Source organism: Tenrec ecaudatus, chromosome 14 (assembly GCF_050624435.1).
Source record: "Tenrec ecaudatus isolate mTenEca1 chromosome 14, mTenEca1.hap1, whole genome shotgun sequence".
In the NCBI taxonomy this organism is placed as follows: Eukaryota; Metazoa; Chordata; class Mammalia; order Afrosoricida; family Tenrecidae; genus Tenrec; species Tenrec ecaudatus.
Genome location: NC_134543.1, coordinates 63469995 through 63483378, shown reverse-complemented (window position 1 = coordinate 63483378; position 13384 = coordinate 63469995). Strand labels below are relative to the sequence as shown.

General features: G+C 37.1%; 1 non-coding gene across 1 annotated transcript; it reads left to right on the top strand.

Moving 5' to 3' along the window:
- The first annotated feature begins 11218 nt into the window (after nucleotides 1-11218).
- On the top strand, nucleotides 11219-11339 carry LOC142427149 (small nucleolar RNA SNORA32). Its single transcript, XR_012779965.1, has one exon. It is a non-coding gene; the product is annotated as a small nucleolar RNA SNORA32 (small nucleolar RNA).
- Nucleotides 11340-13384: the final 2045 nt, after the last annotated feature.

Here is a 13384-nt window from a genome sequence, read left to right as displayed (position 1 = left end):
CTCTTCACTGGCTCCTGGGGTTTTCTTTTCTGGTATCCTTCAGCTCAGAACTATTTTGTTTTTTTTTAACATTTTATTATGGGCTGATACAACTCTTTATCTCCCTCATCCATCCTTTGATACTACTCCAGAGTGTCTCATCGTAACACCGCCTATCCCTGTGGGATGCTGTTTGAACAGCTGTTTGTGCAGAGAACCGCACTTATGGTGGTTTTAATTGCATGCATTTCTGAAGATTTTTTTACAAGAATGAAGTGTTTGTATATATTTGTGCTATGCATCACATAATATCACAAGGAGAAATACAGTATAATGGAGAAAAATGGAAGAATTTGTTTCCAGTTTCAATTCTGCATAAGTTTGCTCTGTGATCTTTAAAATTCATCTAACCTCTGGTAACAATACCTGTTTTGGCTACCTTGAGGATAAAAAAGAGATAATAGCATTACCTTGCTCTGAAATAGTTTAAAGTGCCACTATTACAACAGGATAAGTCACTTATGAAAAGAAAGAACATAATTAAATTCTATAGTCACATCCCTTATTTTTTTTTGTCATACCCTAGGGCAACAGTTCTCATCCTATGGGTCACAACCCGTTTGGGGGTTGGATAGAGGTCACCCAATTCATAACAGTAGCAAAATTACAATTATGAAGTAGCCACAAAAATAATGTTATGGTTGGGCAGGTCACCACAACATGAGGACCTGTATGAAAGGGTCACACCATTAGGAAGGTTGAGAACCACTGCCCTAGGGCATCATTCAATCAAATGTTAAACTTATCCACTTTAGAATTCTTCTAACATTAAAATGATAAATATTTTATCCATTTGGTTCTTTTACTATTTGTTTCATATAGCTTTGATAAACATTCAATGTTAACAGGAAAAAACAAAACACCATCATTTAGATGGATTTTCCACATAATAATATTTGATAGTAGCTCCAATATAGAGCTTTCAAGTTCAATATAAAACATTCTAATTATTCGTAAATATTATCCTGAATAGGAAAGTTATTTAGGTGTAATGAAGAATGTATATTTTCTTAGATGTGTTTATAAACTAGCCCAGAATAAATATTTCAAATATTATGATGACAAAACCCCAAGCAAAAATCCATTGCTTTCCAGTAAGCTTGATCTCCTAGTACTCAGTATTTAATGTCACAGCACCTGAGTATTTATGTCCTCAAAGGTTTCTAAACCAACGTTTTTGGATAATCATTGCTACATCTTTCTCTCTCAGAGGAGAGACCTTTAGACTAACAGCCAAACACTTAATCTCTACACCAATAGGATTCCTTAAGAGAGTACTAGATGCTATGTTAGTATGAAGGTCTTTTATACAACTGTTTGATTTTATCATTCTAATGTTTCCATAGTGTCAACTCTATTCCTTTATAAAATCCACTTTATACAGTCATGCAAGTTTCTCTCAAAGCGTGTTTTCACCTCTCTCTCCTCTAAGAATCTGTGCCAATCTTATGCTTTAGTTATCTTATTACTGACATCAGTTAAGCCATTTGACAATCTGTGTTTATTCTGGTATCTATTTTTCAGTGAGTTATTTAAATACATAGTTTATCGTCCTTTCCTGGCAATGACCAGTTAAGTAGAATAAACCAATTTTCTGAAAACAACATGGAAAACCAGAATAAATTATCTAAAAGAAAAGGGGGAAATGTATAAAGGGACTAGAAAGTAGCCAAGCCAAAATGAAGGCAAATGCTTCCCCTTCAAGTCAAACCTTATTGTAGGGACTCATATCCCAGAGCAGCAATAAGCCCTTGGGTTTCTGATGGGGTCAATGTTTATGGAAGCCAAATGCCTCCTCTTTCTCCAATGGAAGACTGCAGATCTGAGCCACCAGGCTGTCCGTGATAAGCCCACTGCTCCACCACAGCTCCTTCAAGCAGTCGTCAAAGCAGTTAAACATTGTGAAGACAAGAAGACGGAGAACAGATTGACAATTAGAATCACATTTCTCCATTTCCTTTCCCCTGTTTCAAATATTAGGGCTGGGAAACAGCAGTATTTTAAAGATTCAAATATAGAGTGTGCAGGAAATTTGGAGTTCTAGTCTACCGAAGCAGGAGAGCCCTGGCACATGTTCAAGTAAACGTGCTCGTATATTGTTAGGACTAAGTTATAGTTCTCTGGAAAGAAATATGAGGAAGACGGCACCCAATCCTCAAAGGGGCGGTACTTAAGAAAATAATCAAGTATATAGAGAAACATGGCCTTCCGTTAGACAACGTAGAGAGGTCATGGATAACAGATGCTTATGATATAAAGTAAATATTAAGAATTCTACTTAAATAAAAAGCATAAGAGCAACTAAATGAAAATTCTAGAACTGAAAATTTTAATAATTGAAATATATATCTATTAAATGAGATTATATTTAACAGATGGGCCATAGTTGAAATTCAAGAAAGTGAATTATAAGACCGATTAGGGGAAAACATTCTGAGGAAATGGATGAACAACCCAGAAAGCAATGTTGAAAAGTATAGAAGAAAAGTTTAGCATGGATGTACATCAAGTCCTCAAAGGACGAGAGAAAATGAAAGGCATCAACAATATTGGAAGAGATAATATCAGGATAAGCATTTATAAAATTTTTTAAAATATCAAGTAAAAGTACGGGAAATACCACAAATCCTAAATAGAATAAAGCAAAAGTAAAATAAATATGATAAGATCATAGAACTTTATGATAATCAAATGCAAGGGTAAGTATTAAAATATAACAAAAAGTGTTTTTCTTTCAGAGTTACAAAAATGCTTGATACAAAGAACTATATAGTACTTAAAATTTCTCAAAATATCTACCTTTGAGTTCTTATTTTATATACCTGTATATACTTGGATTGCCAAAAGAATAAACCAATCTATCTTGGATGAGGTACAGCCAGAATGTTCCTTAGAAGCAATGATGGAAAGACTTCTCTCAGACACTCTGGACTTGTTACCAAGAGAAATCAGTTCCTGGAAAAACAGCATGCTTGGTGAAGTAGGAGGTCAGGGTCAAAGAGGAAAACCTTCCATGAGATGGACTGACAGGATGACCGCATCAGTGGGTTCAAACATAATAGCCATGGTGAGGATGGTGCCGCACCAGGCAGTGTTTCATTCTCTTGGACACGGGCTCACCATGGGAAGGAACTGATTTCTTCTCATCGGGACCTGACAGCAGTAATACATATAAGGAGGGCATTTTTAGTAAATAAAAGCAACCTTTAATGCCCAGGAAATCCTCACTTAAGGACATAATGAGAATGCTATTCATTTAGAGAGAAAAAAATCCTTCATTGAAATTCACATAAAAATAACATAACATCCAGAAAATTATTTATGAAGTTATTGTTGGATAAAATGTAAAAACATAATTATAAAATAGAAAATTAGCAATATAAGATGTCTTTAATGTATATATGTACTTATATGCATAGCATTAAAACCAAAGACAAATCTAGTCATAAATCAGAGCATAAGTATATTTGCTATTTTATCATCCTACTTTATTACTATATGAATATAACACATCATGGTTGCTGGCAAATATTATTGTTTTATACTTCTCCAGTGGAGCACCTTTTTGAACAAATTTGTTACATTTCTTTTACAAGTCCATGATAAGAGTTTGGGAGCTCTCATAAACAGGTTTCCAAATTGTATTATTTTCTTCAAATTCAGAAATTCTATTGGCAGGTTGAAATTCTAGACACCAGGGTTATATTCCTTTGGTCATCCACAGATTAGGAACAAATTTGCATCAGAACTTATTCCTGTGAGTATTTTAATTTCATATTTTTGCATTGTCATATTTATCAATTACTTGCTTTGTGTCATAGAAAGCATGTGAGATATATCATTGACTCAGACATAAATACCTTCCTTAGCTAGCTTATATTTTAGTAAAGGAGGCTCAACAGTGAAGAATTGTGTCACACAGAACATTGGATAAGTTTGAAGGAGGAGTGAGACATGGAAATGGAATATCATAAGTAGAATATGAATTTTAAACATGAGGCAGCAAGAAGGATTCATAAGAAAGGAGACATTTAAACTACTAGTCAAACAAGTAGGATGGATTATTGTTCGTGTGGTTAGATGTGAATTAGTCGGTTTTGAGTAAGAGCAACCCTATCAAAAGCAGAATGAATCCTACCCAGTCCTGTCCCATCCTCACAGTTACTGTGTAATTCTGTTGTTCCAACCACTGTGTCTATCCATTTCATTGAGTCTTCCTCTTTTCCAAGTTCTTTCTACTTTACTTAGTCTGGTGGCATTTTCAAGGATCTGTCTCTCCCGAGAGCATATCCATAGTACATACTCACTCCGTACAGTGAATGCCTCTAAAGAGCACTCAGGATTTACTTCTTCCAAGATAGATCTGCTGGCTGTTCTGGAGATCCACGGTGCCTTCAATATTCTTCATCAGCACTTTAATTCAAACGAGTCTGTATTGTTTCGGTCTGCCTTAATGTCCTACTTTTACGTGCATATGTGGCAATTGACAGCACCACAGCTGTGGTCTCCACGGTCCTCAGAATAACACCCTTGTTGCTCTTCAACACCTCTTGGCTGCATTCCCATGAGCATTGATTGTGGAAAATGAAATGTGCAAAAGGAAATCCTGGACGACTTCCATCTTTTCTCTGTGTATCATGCTTTCACCTCTTGCTACAGTTGTGAGGATTTTGGCATATATTGAGTTACTGTAATCCATACTGAAAGCTTCAATCCTTCATCTTGATCAACAAATACATCAAATTCTCTTCCCTTTCAGCACTTTGTCATCTGCATATCACAGATGGTTAATAACCCTTCCAATTCTGATTCCACATTGTTTTTCAACTTCTATGCCTTATTTGCTTAGAATAAAGATTAACTAAGTATGATGTAAGAATAGAACGGTGACCCATACCTTTCCTGATTTTAAACTACACCCTACTCCCTTGTTCTTGTCAAACAGCTACCTCTTGATCCGTGTGCAGGTTCCATGTGAGCACAAAGAACTCTTCTGGACTCCCGTTCTTCACAATGTTGACATCAGTTTGCTCTGATTCACGCAGTCCAAATCCTTTGCAGAGTCCGTCAAATGCACATAAACCTCATTACGGTATTCCCGGCCTTCATTCCAGGACCTTACGTTAGCAATGCGATCCTTTGATACAAGAGTTCTTCTGGTCTTGGTTTCAATTTCTGGCATCTCCCAATCAATGCATTGCTCTAACCTGTGTTCAATGGTCTACGGAAAATTTTTCTTTGCATATGAGATTAATGATATTGTGTGGTAATTTCTGAATTCTGCTAGGTCATCTTTCTTTGGAGAGATGAACATTTTCTCTTAGTTGGCCAGGTTTTCAAAGTTACTTGCCTTATTTGAGTGTTTCCAATGCTTCCTCAGCTTTGATTGGTTTCCTGTCAATTCCTGGAGCCTTGTTTTCACCCAGCTCGTTAGTGCAGCTTGGACATTTTCCTTCAGCGCTGTTGTTTCTGATTTATATGCTACCTCTTGAAATGGTTGCCGACGTGTTTTTTGGAGGTGCAATTACTCTGTATTCTGTCCACGTTTCTTTGAGGCTGCCTGCATTGTTCAATGTTTCCCCCAAGAATCTTTCAAGGCTTGAGTTATCTTGAGTTCTTTCAGTTCAAGCTATTCTGAGTGCGTTATTCCTTTTTTGTTTTATAACTCCATATCTTTGTACATTTTATTATAATACTTTGTGTTCTCAAGTGGTCATTTAAAATTTTTTGTTTCACTCTTTGATTTCATCATTTCTTCCACTTATCATAGCTACTCTATGATTAAGAGCAATTTTCAGTCTCTTCTGACATCCACTTTGATGTTTCTTTCTTTTTTGTCTTTTTAATGACCTTTTACTTTCTTCATGAATGTTATTCTTGATGTCATCTCACAGCTCATCAGGCCAATCTTGAGATGTTCTTAAAATTCATGTGGACTATTCTAAAGGTCTTATTTTGGTACTTGTGAGATTGCTTTAATTTTCTTCAACTTCAACCTAAACTTACGAATGAACAACTGATGATCTGTTCCACTTCTGCTAATGGCCTGATTTTAGCTGCTGATATTGAACTTCTCCATATATTATCTCTTATCACAGATGTAGTCAATGTGATGTCTGTGTATTCCCTCTGGAGAATCCAATGTGTATAGTCAACATTCCATCAGCAAAGGTGGTTCTAAAAGCTTTGCTCCATCCATGTCATTATGGTCGACTCGACCCTGAACAATCAGCTCTTTATTTCTAGTTTTAGTGGCTTCTCACGTGAGGGGGGGATCTTCTACTGACACTGGATTTGACAAGGGTCTGCTGCTATTCATGTGGTTTCCTGTTTCTGAGTGATCCATTTCTATGATAAGAGCCCATTATACATGGTATCCAGGCCAGGAATGGGAATAGCGATACCAGGAGAGTAGAGGGAAAGTTGGGGGAGGAGAGGAGTAAGAGGGAATTGATCGTGATGGTTGTCATATAACCACCCCACTCCCACCCCCTTCATGAGGATGAACAACAGAAACCATGGGGGAAGGGAAACTGAAGTTGGTGTAAGATATGACAATAATATTATCTTATAACTTATCAAGGGGTCATGAGGGTGGGGGCAGGAGGAGGGAGGAAAAAAGAGAAGCTGATACCAAGGACTCAATATGGTAACATATGTACAAATGTGCATGATACAATTGATGTCTGGGTTGTTATAGAGCTGTAAGAGACCCCAGTAAAATGATCTTTTCATAATAATTTACAAAAAAGATGTTCAGTGGCTAACTTCTCAGAAATGGATAGCCTACCCTTTCTTCATAATCTGCTTCTGGTCTGACTGCTCTTCAGAAAATCGTTCACCTTGGTTTCCTCTGCTGCCATTTGAAATACCAGTGACATATCTCCCAACATCACAACAAAAATGAATCCAGTGCAGTAAGACAAAAGGAAAGACAGGTGGGAGAGAAAGGATTAGTCTCACTGACATAGGATTACTGTGCAAGAACATTCCAGGGAGAAAGAAGAATAAGTGAAAAGACCTTTATTGGGTGATAAGCGAGATAATTGATAAACACCAGAGGAATGCTTAATATTGGAGCTTATTGAACTTGGAAATTAAAGGACGAAATTCAATAAGGAAGATCAGGTGGAAGTAGGCTACCTTAGGTTTTGTAAGTCATTATAAACACTTTTATTAAAAGAGATTTGAGTAATGGAGTGACATGACATGGGTTATTTATTTTAAATGTATCATCTGGTGCAATATTTTATGAACACAATCCATAGATCAAGTGGTGAAGAAGAGATGCTGTAGAAGGAGATTAAATAACAAATTAGTATAGAGTTGATGATGGTGTGATTAGAATTTGTTCACATTTGGGAAGTAGAGACAGTCCAATAACAGAAGAGATTAGATATGGAGTATTGTGTAAGATGGATAAAAATGAATGGAAAATTCCTAACTTAAAATTCTAGAAAAAATAGAATTGTTATCAAGAGAGTTGAGAAAGACTGGTGTGGAACAAATTGGGCAAGTGTGTTAATACTCGATTATATCACATTAAGTAGCTAAAGTAAAATGTTCCTTAGAAATTCAGGTGAGGTTATTAATTTTTGTAAAACAAAACACCTCAAATTGTACTAGCATAAAATAGCAACTATCTGGTTATTTATCATCTTTCATGTGGTTTCACCCTGCTATGCATTTTTTTTTGTCTTTGTATTGGTTTCACTAGTTTTACTGGGAATTTCTTGTGAAACTATAGATTGCTGTTGGTTGGTGCTGAAAAGTCTATATTATGTCAAGAAAGTGGCTCACACGTTGTGAAAGTGATTGAGTGGTTCAAGTGTGTGAGTCATTTTTAAGTTGGAGGCATTTTCTGACTTGCACAGACAGCTACTAGAGCTGATGAGCCAGGGAGAAAATAAACAAACCTGGAAGGAGGAAAAGTGCAGGCTGGCAGAGGCAGAAACACATGAATCCACTTTCAGCAAATTCAACTTTTGGTAGCAGAGTGAAAGGAATTCTTGCTCTTAAAAATTCCTTTAGGAATTCCTTAAATTCCTATGGCAGGCTGCTATTAGCACCCAGGGTGGCAGGCAATGTGATGGGCGCATGAAAGGATGTAGGATTAGGGCCAGCAAGGGATGAAGAAGACTTTTCACAAAGTCTGTCTAAGTAGGACAAAGATATATCCCCAAGGAAATTCCTTGCAATCATATCAGAGCAATGACCTGAGTGTGTGGGTAGAATTCCATTTTAGTCTTCCCATAACTGCTTGACTGCTCACAGAAGATCCCATTATGGAGTTGATTACATTATGCTAAATATCCTCAATGGAGAAGCCTCAACTGCCAAACTATTAAGATGTTGGCCAAGCCAATATGACAAAGAAACTCATCATCACAGATGGCTTCACAAACATGGCTAGTACTTTGATGGAGATGGCCAGAAACCCATGATGCTGGTGTAGCTGCATTTCTTTCTCTTTAAGTTGTGTATTTTTCATGTGCATTTTGTTCTTTGTATATCCAGCACAGTGGCACAGCCATGTGAATGATGGTGTAGGGCACCAAAAGGTGAAAGTATAAGGGTTTCTTAACAGATTCAATTCAGAAACTATTTAAGGGTTCTCCAAACCATCGTGAGTAATTGGAAAGGTGATTCATAAGTTCCTCTTTGGAGACAAAATACCAGGGTGTATTTTGCTTGAAATGTCTATTAGACATCTAAATTTAGATACCAAGTGAGTAATTCTTATATGAGTTCAAATTTCAGGAATGCAGTCTAACTTGGAGACAAAATTTCAGGAAATGAAATAGATTTAATTACCAATATTGAATTTTACCATAGGCGTTTTCTTGGTAATAGGTGTCAATACTTTTATACTTTTATAAAATTTGGTGACATTGATAAATTTCACACTAGATAAATGATGTGTGTTTTAGTTAAAATATCTGGTGTTCTTTTTACTACTCTATCTTCTGTGTTTTTAATACTACTTCATTGACATAATTATAAATAAAATTATATGTAGCTTTGCTGAATATACAGTGTGGCCTTGGAGTACACTCAATGGAAAAAAAATTTCTAGTATGAACGATCTCAAATATCTCTGAGAAAATATGAAGATAATATTAAAATATCCTGGTGGACCAAATGGTCCACCTCATTAGTCTCAGCTTGATACAAAAGCTCATAAAACTTGGCCTTAGGAAGGTTAAAGTAGTTCCAATTTTCTTTTTGAGCTTCTTCCCTCTCATTTCCTATATACTATCCTGTATATACCTTGTACCTTCACAACAATTTGAATCATACCTTCTTGTTACTTGTCATTTTAAGCATCTTACTGTATATAGCTCAATCAGAAATATTTCGAAAGCTTCAGGAATACTTATTTAATTGGGGGCAATAAACTGTCCTTTATTACTGGATATTTATATCATTTGATTGAAGTTATAGTGCTAAGGACTAAGTACAAATGTGAGAATAGCAAGAGATGAGAGCTTCTACTTATAAGAATATGCTTTCTCAGCAAGGGAAGCAAAGCAATGAAGTCCCAAGAAATACCAAAAATAGACTTTGGGGCTTGGATGTGGCACCCGATCAGAATCGAACTGGAAGCATTCATAACAGTCAACAAACAGACCTGGAACTATGTACAGGCTTTATTTTTATTTTGTTGTTTTGTTTTGCTTTGTGTTATTTTTGTGTTCGTTATTGTTTTTGCATGTCTATCTATATAAGATAAGTAGGATAAACAATCCAGAGGAGCAAACAATGGTTATTGGGGGGGGGGGGCGCACGGGAGAGGGGGAGGTGGGGAGAAAGGAATGGGGATGCCAACAAACCAAGGGACAAAGGAACACATGCTCTAAAATGGGTGGCAAGGAGGGCATCGGATGCCTGCTGGGGCTGGATCAAGAGCAATGTAGCCGAGAGGAATTCCTGAAACCCGAAGGAAGGTCGAGTATGCTAGTGGCACCAGAGGAAAGTGAAACCGTCCCCTCCTCCCACATTGCCTAATTAGAACAACAAACTAAGAAACCACACTGCATTAGAATGTCTCAAGCAGATATTCTTACTTTTCTTTCTTTTGGACTTCCTCATTTTTGCAATAGAAATTATAAGATAAGTAGATCTAAGATTTTGATATAGACCTATAATAAGGTGGTCAAGTTCACCTCTTTTTCTACACAGAGCATTAAAGCAATGCCTAAATAATGCAGGGCAAGGAGTCCTTGAAAGCCCGGTGGCACAATTGACCCATGAGTAAACTAGACTGGAGTTTAGGAAACACTGCCGTCAAATAAGCATGTATCTACGTAGGACTGCTCTAATAATAGGCAGCTGCGTGAGAGTTAAGGGATTTGAGCTAAGAAAAAAACAAAAACCTTGTGTATTTAAAAAACGAAATGCCAATTGTGTAATATTGCAGATGGTTAAATTTGTATTAATATGCATGCTTCTGTATAGGTAGAATCTGCCTGTATAAAAAGCATCCTTTCTGTAAAATGTGAACACAGAATAAATGCAAAGAATAGTCACTTTTGTTAGATTACTGTAAAAAACAATGCAGCGCAACTTTTCTTGTATGTGAAGCTTGACATGTACCACTGAGTTAGGAGGATTGGTCTCAAGAGGAATGTGTGCCGAATTTGAGGAATTCCTTTTGTACCTCATAAACCTTAGAAGTGCCCAACAAATAGAGCCACTTGGAAGCAATCTGTACCTGTCTTTCTTGTGCTTGGATGAGTTTCTCTCTGGCTAGAGGCATTATACACCTTATTGTCAAAATGGAAAAGAGGAAAATCATGGCTATTCAAGGAAGTGAGCAGCACACTCACAGACAAAACGAGACCCACAATCAAGACGATGTCCAACAAATACATAAGCAATGCACATACTATGCACACCAAAATTAAAGGAGTAAATACAGACCTAGTAATAATTACACTGAATGTACATGTATTAAATGTACTACTCAAGGGCCAAGAGTAGTAGAATAGATGAAACAGAATCCATCAATATGCTGTCCACAGGAGACATAACTGACACACAAAGAAAAAATCACTTAAAATTTAAGGATGAAAAATATACATTAAACTATTGGCCACCATGTAAAATCAGAAGCGGCAAAATTAATTTCTGTTAAAATAAACTTTAAGACAAAAACGAATATAAGAGATAAAGATAGTGGTCATTACCAAGGCTTTTAGAATGTGTCTTCTGATTGGCTGTGGACATGACCATAGACAATTTCCCAGGAGGTTTTTGTCTTTGCTGCCTTGCTAGCATATAACCGATTGGGGACACTGCAAAAAAAAAAAAGATAAAGAAGGAAATTTTATGGTGGTTAAAGTATTAATTAACAAAAGTTTATAACTATAATAAATATCTATGGAATCAATCAGAGTCTCGATACATAAGTTTTAACAGAAGAGATTAATAACTGCACAGTAATAGTTTGATACTTTGGTACACTATTTTTGATGAAGCATAGGGTAACTAGGAAGAAAAAGAAACACAAAAAGAACTAAATAACATAACAAGCCAACTGGACCTCATATGCACTGTGTTAGTCTGGGTAGACTAGAGAAACAAATTCATAAACACACATATGTATGTAAGGGAGAGGCTTATATACAACAGGAATTGAACATTGAGAAAACATCCCAACCCAGTCCAGCCCAAGGCCATAAGTCTGATATTAGCCCATATGTCCAATACCAATTTACAAAGTCCTCTTCAGAATCACAAAACACATGCAATGAAGCCAAATGCAGGATGATCACAAGCCAGTGCATAGAAAATCTTTGTGTCCAGCAGCATTGTAAGCATCTCAGCCCTGGCAGGGGTATCTATGTGGCTTCTCTGCATCTGAGATCTGGTTGCATCCATGTGGCTTGTCTTCTGCAGTGTCTCCCAGAGAGTAGCAGAGAGAGAGAAGTGTCTTCCCCCTCCAAGGAGGAAGTATCCGATTTCCCAGGATTCTCAGGAGAAGGCCATGCCCACACAGAAGTCTCATTGGCTATCTCTAGATTGACAGTTTAGACTCCACCCCTACACTCTTAATCCTTAAACTGACACCGGATTCGGTGACTGTAACATACACATAAGGAGATCCAGCAATAGCACATCCAACAAAAGATGCTCTTTTACAGTGCACATGGAAAAATAAAATATTGCTGATGCCATACATGGGCAAGACATCACAAAAAATAAAACTGAAGATCATATTTCACTTAAAAGTACAAGAGAAAATTCTCAACAAAAGTATAAATAAAATATTTTTTTTCAGGACCAAGTGAAATTTATACCAGGACTATAAGGATGTTCAACATAAAACAAATGATCAGCATAATCCACCACATAATTCTTAATTTTTTTGATACAAAATTAAGAACCAGAAAGTCTTAACTATATAAAGTGTTGTAGATAAGGTCCATTTCCAATATAGAAGAAAGAAGGTTGTCTATACCTGTAGAAATTTACACTCTTGGAATTCCTAGAAATGAGCTGGAATCAGCACAGTGGCAGTGGGCGATACCCAATAAAATCACTTAACAAAAGAGAAAAGAAGGAGAAATGGTGGCAGTGGAGACAGTAGGACCGGGAGACTGGCAACAGATGCTCTGGCTGTCGTGTCACTCATGGAGTGAGAAAGTTGCTTGCCTTTTGGCAGGAGGCTTGCAGGCAGAGCAGGGTAGCTCTGGGCATTCGTTGGAGTGAGTTTCGCACATCCACAGAACTAACACTGAACATAGTCAGCTTTGGGACCAAAGCTTCCTGGTGGAGTGGCATGCATCTGTCTGGCACTTGGTGTCAGAGCTAACAGAGCCTGAGCAGGGCAGGGGCCAGGTTGGGGGGCTAAAGATCCGAGAGAAAGATGTAGCTGCAGGTGCATCCTGAGAAGAAGCTGTACTAATAGGAGAATTGAATGTTTCTGACCCTGAATTGTAACCAGTTAGTCTCCTAATAAGCCCCATAACTGTGAGCATGGTCTGAGTACTAGGTAGCCGGTGCAACAAATTGCAAAACCCAACAGAGAAGTCAAGAGTGTGAAGGAGGGCAGTTGATGCAAAGAAATCTGCAGATACATTCTGATCCAGATGCCAACATCATTCTTTAAAGAAGGGGAAACAGATCACTAACTTTAAATGAAAAGAGAGAGAAAGAGAGAGAGAGAGAAGCCAGATACACAAAATACTACTAAATAAGAAGACAGTAGGAGCTCTCCTACTTCTTTTTCTTAACAGCTACCACAGAGTCACAGTAGTGAAAACAACCAAGTGTTAGTACAATGACAGACAGGGAACAATTGAATAGAGTTGAAAAACCTAAGTAAATCCATTCACTTATG